General features: G+C 40.0%; 1 pseudogene; it reads right to left on the bottom strand.

The window, feature by feature from the left end:
* Positions 1-342: 342 nt before the first annotated feature.
* LOC132522603 (probable ATP-dependent RNA helicase DDX27) lies at positions 343-6,951 on the bottom strand (annotated as a pseudogene).
* Between the last annotated feature and the right edge of the window lie 1,688 nt (positions 6,952-8,639).

Genomic DNA, 8,639 nt, shown 5'->3' with positions numbered 1-8,639 from the left:
CACTCAGGATTCCCTAGGACCATAACAAGGACAGGTGTGGAGCCGAGGATGGGAATAGATGTGACTCTTACCTCACTGCTCTCACTGTTAGCTGGGGCAAAACATTACATTCTGGAAGCTGAATTAGGCAGGTTTTTGCACACAAATTCCATAGGTGAACATGATACACTAGAATATTTATCTTAACTCATTAAATTTATCAAATATTTTTACTACATAGTGACAAGTTTATTATGAAAACTTGATCAGAAAATAGCATATAAGAGATGTGGTAAGTTCCTTCAAAAAATTGGGTTTGTACAGAATGGAATGTCATTGTTGATCTTATGTGTTATATATAAGTTATTTGACGTAGATGCCAACGTGCATCTGAATGTAAAGTTGGCTGCTCCAGATGCTACTTTCAGCAGGTGTAGCAAAAAGATTACAGGTTTTCCCCAGACTGTTCCTTGAACAGGTGTCATTAGATAACGTCTGCTTTTTCCTGCTCATAAACCTTTAATTGAAGTCCACTCCACACTACCAATACAGTTATACTTATTTGGGTCAGGTTTGTTTGAGGCCCTAAAAAAAAAGACATACATCAGTTTAAGATTCAAAGCCAGCCCTGCCAAGAAATGGTAACACGGCAACTATCATAATTGTTATCTTTAGAGAAGATGCCCTTCTTCAGAATTTTTTTTTTTGCAATCAAACAATATTTGTAAACTGATCTTCTCTGAGAAAGCAATGGATAGGCAGCCCCATGAACTGTAATACAGGCTGGAAAATTAGTAAGCTTTTCCCACCCACTTAAAAAAATTCTCTGTAATTTAATTTAGAGCAGGATTCCCAGACTTTAGGATTTATGAATTAAAACAATTAAAAAAAATAAAAATTAAAGTACTGGCATAGGGTTGCTAGCTTTTACTTTGCCAATTAAGATTTTTTTTAAAAGGAAAAAGTAGTCTCAATCACTGTCTGCCATCAGTGTTAGTTTCATAAAAGAAACAATACGTTAACAGTAAAATATAGAACAACAGGAAAGATATTATTCCAAAATAAAATCTTAAGAGGTTCTTGGGCACCAGAGTCATAAAATTTGATTGATGCCCCAGCTCTATCATTTGACTAGCTTGGTCACCTGGGCATATACTTTAAACGTCTGAAATTCTATTTTCTAATTTGTGAAATGGTCACAATAATATCAACCACAGAGCATTTATTGAGATAAGATATAAAGAATGCCACTTACAGTACGTGACTCAAAGAAAACTTTCAATGACTGCTCATTTTTAATGGTAAATTTAATTGTAAATTTTAAAATTATTATTAGATGTACTTACACATTCCACTGAAAATGTTCAACTGTTATTTGTCTACCTTCCCCACTAGACTGTGAACTCTTTGAAGTAGAGATTGTGCTTTATTTCTGTATCTCTAGGGAACAGCTCAGCAAATTTCATTGTGTTGGCTGAATTAATGAACACTCCTGTACCCTAAAACACTGTGATCTACAAGGAATTAACTTATATTAAAAAGGCACCTGAAACAGAGCCAGCAGTATACTTTCTTAGGTTTCTCTGGGGATTACTCCCTGAAAAGGGATGCTCAAATCTCAGAGAATGTTCTCTGGGGCACACTCTTCATTCAAGTCAGTCTTAAATTAATCTTGTCCTTTCCTGTGATATCACACCAGAGTAGACTTTTCTATGCTCTTATTAGAGACCTAATACAGTTTTGTACTTTATTTTATGACCACTAAAATGCTGCTCAGTATTTTTATAGAGTGTTACTTCTGATCATCCTGCTAAAGGTATCACTGTAGTCATTAAGGAAATATCTTGCTTTTAAATATTTTATAACAAAATGCGTAAGCATAAACTATTATTTCTGAGTTGTTTCTCTATAGAGATTTGAGTCTAAAATAGGATTTGTTATCTCAAAATGGCAAACTAGAAAATGGGTAAAATATTTAAAGGCCAAAGCACAGCTGCAGTGTGAATAAAATATTATTAGACATGTCCTTGATCTTTAGCTTTATTACAGATTGGAGACTTTTAATTTTTAATAAAATTCATTGCAATGACAGATAAGATAGATTGTTCCCAATGGTGGTTCACATCAAAGAAATGATAAAACATGCCTGACTACCAAATGTAATGATATGATTAATTCATTGAATAATTACTTCTTTTGTTGCATATTCGTGTATTTTATTGAGAAAAAAAAAATTCCCTGAAGATCACTTCTCTATGGAGAAACATAATGAAAATAAAATGAACAAGATGTTTAAAACTTTTTAAAAAGATATTAGAAGATAATATTAGAGAACCACTCAATACTGCTGGTTAGCATATGATTTACAAGTTGAGCAAGGGATTAAATATTTGTTCAGGATAAAGGAGGGGGTAGCAAAGATTACATTGTCATTGAACCTAAAAGAACATAGAAATAAATATTGCAACAAGTCACCTTTCTGTATGGTAAAATATTTTTTCTAGCTTATTAAGAATTACAGTAGAGCCTTTCAGATTATGATGGTGTTTCCTGTTTATCTTTTGCTATTGAACCACTCACAGAAACAATAGATGAAAACACACAATTGCAATACCATTAGGAAGTAAGTGTATGGATTAATTATCTGCCGGTCCCAAAGAGAAGTATTCACTGATCAAAGTGAAGATGGAGTCCTGAGCAGAGCAAGCGCTTCAGAAAAAAACAGTAAGCCATTTTTATTCACATTTTTTATAGCACTTTCTCATATATACACTTATTAGAGGGACAGATCCATGTATCCCTGACCAAAAGTTTATGTTGTTTGTTTGTTTGTTTTATTCTGTTTTAGTTTGTTTTGCTTTAAGATTCTTTTGTTATCTCACAGCCTCCCCCACCCCTCTGTGAAAAACACTATATGGATTTGTGACTATGATCCCAATTAATGCAACATAGTTAAAGCAGATGAAGACAAGTAATGATAGATTATTGTCTAAAATATAAAGTAAGCAACAGAAACATGTGAGGGAGAAATAATACCTTGGTTTCTGTGCTTTATCCAGTCTTTCTAGTAAGGGTTTAAAACTATACTGTCCGATATGGGAACCATAGGCCATATGTGGCAATTAAGCACTTGAAATCTGGCTAGTCAAAATTGAGATGTGGGGCTTCCCTGGTGGCGCAGTGGTTGAGAGTCTGCCTGCTGATGCAGGGGACACGGGTTCGTGCCCCAGTCCAGGAAGATCCCACATGCCGCGGAGCGGCTAGGCCCGTGAGCTATGGCCACTGAGCCTGTGCGTCCGCAACAGGAGAGGCCACAACAGTGAGAGGCCCATGTACCACAAAAAAAAAAAAAAAAAAAAAAAAAAAAATTGAGATGTGTTTTAAGTATAAAATACACACCAGATTGTAAAGAGTATGTATTTAAAAAAAAAAGTAAAATCTCATCAATGTGTTTAATATTGATTACATATTTTAGATATGTTGGGCAAAGTAAAATATTAATTTTTATATTTTTAATATTAACTTTACCTGTTTTTTTAATGTGATTACTAGAAAAATTTCCATTATATATATGGCTCATATTTATGGCCTTCATATTTCTATTTGATAGCCCTGGTTTAAAAAATTCCTTCTATAGAACTTTTGAAAAAATGTAAGAATATATTTCTCCATATATAATTAGAAAACTAGGCAACAGAATCAGGATATCCCTTCTTGTTTCAATAAGGTGAGATAAATGATTCCAAATACTTGGTAGTACTTGTGAATGTCCAACTTTACCACCCTCCTAACCTCATTCTGCTTAAAAGCTGAAAGTTCTAATAGCAAAAAGTATATAGTTAGGGGGACCAGAAAACTATCATCCATCCTGTTTATTGATGTAAATGGCATCCAATCTTTGTACAATCTATGAACAGATATAGTAATCATTGAATAACAAAACATAGGCCAATTTTATTTATGACTTTTAAGACTGGTTTCTCATAGTATAATAGCTTGTTGCTGTTGTTTCCAGAAAGACAAGAAAGTCTATATGCTAACAGGCCCCTGTTGTCCAGCTACCATACCAAGTCTTGGATGGAGAGGTACAGATCACATAATAGGGGCCCATTGCTAACAGAAAACAAATCAGAAGCACAGAAAGATTCCTCAAAAGAGGGAGCAGTACTTGTCTTTTTTTTTTTTTTTGATACTGTCATTGGTTATGTTTCAGGCTCATTTATTTACTTATTTTATTAGTGTTATTTTACCCTTTTTCCAAGATTCACCAAGAATTATCATTTGCCCATATTTTCTTAGTCTTTCTTTTGCTGAATCATATGCTATTAAGTTGCAGATATCATGACACTGGACCCCTAAATATTTCAGCACACATTCCCTAAGAACGGTGACTTTCTCCTATATAAACACAATGTCGTTATCACACCTGAGAAATTCAAGTGTCTGAATGATATCTAAAGTAAAGTACAATGTATATTCAGTTTTCCCTAACTGTCCCCAAAACGTCGTTCTAGAGCTGTGTTCTTATTTTTTTAGTCAGGAATGACAGTTCCCACGTTGTACTTGGTTGTCACATCTCTTTAGTCTCTCTTAGTCTACAAAGTCCTCTCATCCTTTTTCACGCTCTGAATATGTCTAATTATTCCCCAGTGACTGGATTCAACAATCATTGCTGGGAGCGGGGTGGGGGGCAGCCGTGCACCTCACTCTCACTCCATCCGGAGACAGACATTTTGTTCCAGCATCACAGTTTGGTCACTTGGTTGAAGTGGTGTCTACCAGCTCTCTCCACTAGGAAAGGAACCTCTTTCTCTTTGCAGATAATAGTCATCTGTGAGATTACCGTGACTCCAATTTTTTCAACCCACCCAATCCTTCACAGTATTTCTCGTCCAGTTCAGGCTGCAGTTGAGGGACAGGTATCACCTTTAGTTGTCGTGTCTCTTTGGTCTCAGTCTGAAACTTCCACAGCCTTTCTTGGTCTTTTGAGACACTGATATTTTTGATATTTAAAACCTAAATCAGATCATATTCCCTTGGCTTAGAACGATCTCCTTTACCTCCTTCAGGCCTCAAGAATGCTCAGGGGAGGCAGTCGACCAGTTATTCAACACCTACTATGCACCTGCTAGATTCTAGACACGGCCCTGGCACTGGGATGTGGCAGCAGGCAACACAAACACAAAGCCGGCCCTTCTCGAACATGAAGTTCTGGGGAGAAGAGGGACACAGCCACCACACGAGCATTCAGGTAACAATGCGGGAGGTCAAGGAGGTGTAGCACCTCAGAGAACATAAGGCAGGAAGGGAAGGATGAGGCAGGGGTGTGGGGGGAAGGGAGGAACTGTATTTTTTGTTTTTTAAAAAATATTTCATTTATTTATTTTGGGGGGCTGCATTGGGTCTTCGTTGCTGCACACAGGCTTTTCTCTCTAGTTGCGGTGAACGGTGGCTACTCTTCATTGCGGTGCGTCGGCTTTTCATCGTGGTGGCTTCTCTTGTTGCGGAGCACAAGCTCTAGGCGCACGGGCTTCAGTAGTTGTGGCGTGCAGGCTCAGTAGTTGTGGCGCAGGGCTTAGTTGCTCCACGGCACGTGGGATATTCAGGGATCGAACCCGTGTCCCTTGCATTGGCAAGCGGATTCTTTTCTTTTCTTTTTTGCTGTACGCGGGCCTCTCACTGTTGTGGCCTCTCCTGTTGAGGAGCACAGTCTCCGGACGCACAGGGTGAGCGGCCATGGCTCACGGGCCCAGCCGCTCCGCGGCATGTGGGATCTTCCCGGACCGGGGAACGAACCCGTGTATCCTGCACTGGCATGCGGACTCTCAACCACTGCGCCACCAGGGAAGCCCGCAAGCGGATTCTTAACCACTGGACCACCAGGGAAGTCCCAGGAACTGTTATAGAGTGGCCAGCAAAGTGACAGCTGGAGCAGAAACCTGTCAGCCTCATCCAGGATGAGCACCTCGATGCTGCTCAGGTGGAAGGAAGGGCAGTTGTGAAGGTGCTCGATGAGCCGGCCCGGGGTGGCGATGAGGATGTCAGGTGCTGCCCGAGGGCTGCTTCCTGAGACTTCACGTCCAGGCCGCCCACAGCCAGGCAGGTGGTGATGCTGCAGAACTGGGCCAGCTGCTTGGTGACGGAGTGCACCCGGGTGGGAACCAGCACCAGCACACGAGTCACTGGAGCCTGGCGGGGTTTGTAGATCAGACGCTCCAAGACGGGCAGGGCAAAGGCCGCAGTTTTACCTGTCCCAGTGGCTGCACAGGCACAGATGTCCTTCCCCAACACACCCACAGGTATGCATGCCTTCTGGATCGGTGTGGGCTCCTTGAAGCCCATGGCTGTGATGGCCTTCAGAAGAGGGCGGGAAAGGTTCCTGTCCTGGAATGAGAGGTTTTCATCATACTGAGATGCATCTTCAAAAAATCCTCCTGCTTCCTGTCCTTTCTTCTTCTTCTGCTCCTTTACTTTGAGTGTATCTGCTTTGGTGAGGACGTTCTCATCAGCTGACGAGTAGTCAGTCTCTGATTCTTCATCTTCTGTGGCTTCCTCATCTTTCCCTTCAAAGTCTTCCTGCTCCTCAGGTTCAGAGCCCTCCTTTGCTTCTTTCTCCTTCTCTAAATTCCCAGACTTGGCTTCTTTATCTTCTGTTTTCCTTTTCTTTCGAACTTTCTCAGTCTTCTCATCTAATGTCGTGGCTGCCCTCTTCTTCTTGAGCTGGCTTATGACGTCAGCCATGGCCCAGCTGCCATCGTACATCCCCTCCTTCTCAGTGAAAACAAAGTCAGGGTTGAAATCGGCACTGCGGTTCTTCTGCAAGGCTTTCTGCCCAGCACAATGGGCCCCGCCTCCTCCTGGTCTTCGGAGTCAGTCTGGCTCCTCTGGCACCTCATCATCTTCGCCTATGGTCCCGATTAAACCCAGCTCCGCAAGCATGTCGCCGCAGCAGCCACTTCCGGAAACCAGCGCGGCGCGCTAGGCTCAGTACTTGTCTTTAGGCTCCTTCTCTCCTAAGACAATGTAGGTTACAAACTGCAAAGTCAAGAAGATCCAGTGCTTCCACCTTGTACTTAAGGGAGTTTGTCTTAACAGTCAGGGTCATGGCAGGAAATAGCACACCAAAGATTTTAAGAGTTCAGTGAAAGGTTAATTTATAGAGATGAATCTTGATTGAGGGAGAAAATACCCAAATAATAGCCAGATAGCAAAGATATTTGGTGATACAGTCTGGAGAAGTCAGCCTCCTAAAGCACGTGGCATTGGAAAGAAGGCCACATAAAATACATATAGGTAAAAATGGGGATGGACCAGCACAGTCCACCCTTGTGTCATTTGTATTCCATTCTCATCCTTTTATTTAGATAAAAAGCTACCATATGCAGAACAAAGCAAACACACACTCTTGCGTGCCACTTTGTCATTGTCTTCCAACTGACTTGCCCTCCACTGGCTCTTCATCTGGTGCCACCAATGGTCATGACATCAATTTTCAGTGTCAGTATTGTCCATTCAGTCATTCAGTTTACATACACCAAAACCCAGAAGTCCATTCTGAGGGTTTGATTCTTGAGTCCAACCCTGCTACCAATTATTTTCTCTATCAGAATTCTACCAGAAAACAGATTTCATCTTCAAAAGTTTAATTAAAGAGAGTACAAGAAAGGATAATTTATAGATGTATGGACAGGGCTAACGGAACCAATGAAGAATAATAAAATGCTCAGAGATTAGCTACTTCATGGAACATTAGTATCATTATATCTGAATGGGCAAGGGGAAGAAACAATGATTTGGAGTCTGTTGAGAGCAGGAGATGTCTGTCACAAAGACTAAATCTTAGGTAGATGAATACAACCACTGACCAAACCATGACCTGGCAGAGAAGGAACAAAGGAAATAAATACCCAACCTCTTTCTTTTCCCACCTTCAAATCTCTGGCAATGCATGTCACTGACCAAAACCATATAGAAGCCAGAAATCAAGAGCACCTGGATGTTGTCTTTTGTAACATTTATTCTCACGGGTTGCAGAGTAGGGCAGAAAAGACTGGAAAGTGAATCGAGATTGCCATGCAGAGAAAACTAGCATTATCTTTAACTTGTCTCCTCTAAATTAAAAGTTAATCAATAATATCTTCCAATTGGAAGTTGAACATAGTTATAAAGGTTTGGAACAGAAAATCTTACCACATAAGTAAATATCACCCTGGGTCCCAAAGGAACTCTGATGAGATTTTTCTTTTCTTTCCTTTTAAGTAACTAATTGCCTGATTTCCAATGCTTCTATCTCACTGAGAGTCCAGAATGAAAAACAAAATGAGTAAAATATGGTTACCTATTGATTAGGCCATTAGACACATATTTCACAAGTTCCTCCTGTATAATCAACACAATGAAAGGCATTTAAAACTATATATTGAAATTATTTAATAGGAGATATTTGGTATTCCTCTAGGACAAAGAGAGAGGAATATAACATTGGAGAAAAAAAAAGTTGGGAAGGCTATTATCCAAAAATCAATCAAAATGTTCAAATTACATGAGGGAAAAGTCTCACTTGTTTTCAGAATGACAAATCTGTGCTGCTTCAGTAATGGCTACAAAAGTCAGATGCTTGCTTTGCTCTAGTAGGGAAACATCCATCATGAGGCTTAATA

Source organism: Lagenorhynchus albirostris, chromosome 7, assembly GCF_949774975.1.
Source record: "Lagenorhynchus albirostris chromosome 7, mLagAlb1.1, whole genome shotgun sequence".
Classification (NCBI taxonomy): domain Eukaryota; kingdom Metazoa; phylum Chordata; class Mammalia; order Artiodactyla; family Delphinidae; genus Lagenorhynchus; species Lagenorhynchus albirostris.
Note: the sequence above shows the minus strand (reverse complement) of the source record. Positions and strands in the feature narration are given on the sequence as shown.